Below are 333 nucleotides of genomic sequence, written 5' to 3'. Positions count from 1 at the left end.
TAGAGGTCTAAGACAAATTACACGTGTCACGCGTATAATACGTCATTATGCTCGAGATAACTGATATTATTCTTGTCGTCAAAAGCAATCTCATTGAATCAATATAGTTCGTAAAATGATCTCTTGGACGACTCATAAACTGAGAAAAAATATTTGAAAATTGATTTTGTACGATATAAAGTTTATTGTTATTTCAAGTTTTCGTGAAACAGAATTTATTTCTGTGAAATAAACTGTATATCTCCCACAAATAAATTTTCAAGTATTTCTTTCTCAGTGTAAGGTATCGCACATTATCAATATATATATATATATATATATATATATATATAT

General features: G+C 26.7%; 1 protein-coding gene across 4 annotated transcripts in view; it reads right to left on the bottom strand.

The window, feature by feature from the left end:
• The window catches only part of LOC116842112 (protein bicaudal C), a 40,844-nt gene that overhangs the window by 35,987 nt on the left and 4,524 nt on the right, over positions 1–333 (bottom strand). The window lies entirely within an intron of this gene.

Source organism: Odontomachus brunneus, unplaced genomic scaffold (genome assembly GCF_010583005.1).
Source record: "Odontomachus brunneus isolate Ranch 3 - 2012 unplaced genomic scaffold, Obru_v1 Obru_scaffold_021, whole genome shotgun sequence".
Taxonomy (NCBI): domain Eukaryota; kingdom Metazoa; phylum Arthropoda; class Insecta; order Hymenoptera; family Formicidae; genus Odontomachus; species Odontomachus brunneus.
Note: the sequence above shows the minus strand (reverse complement) of the source record. Positions and strands in the feature narration are given on the sequence as shown.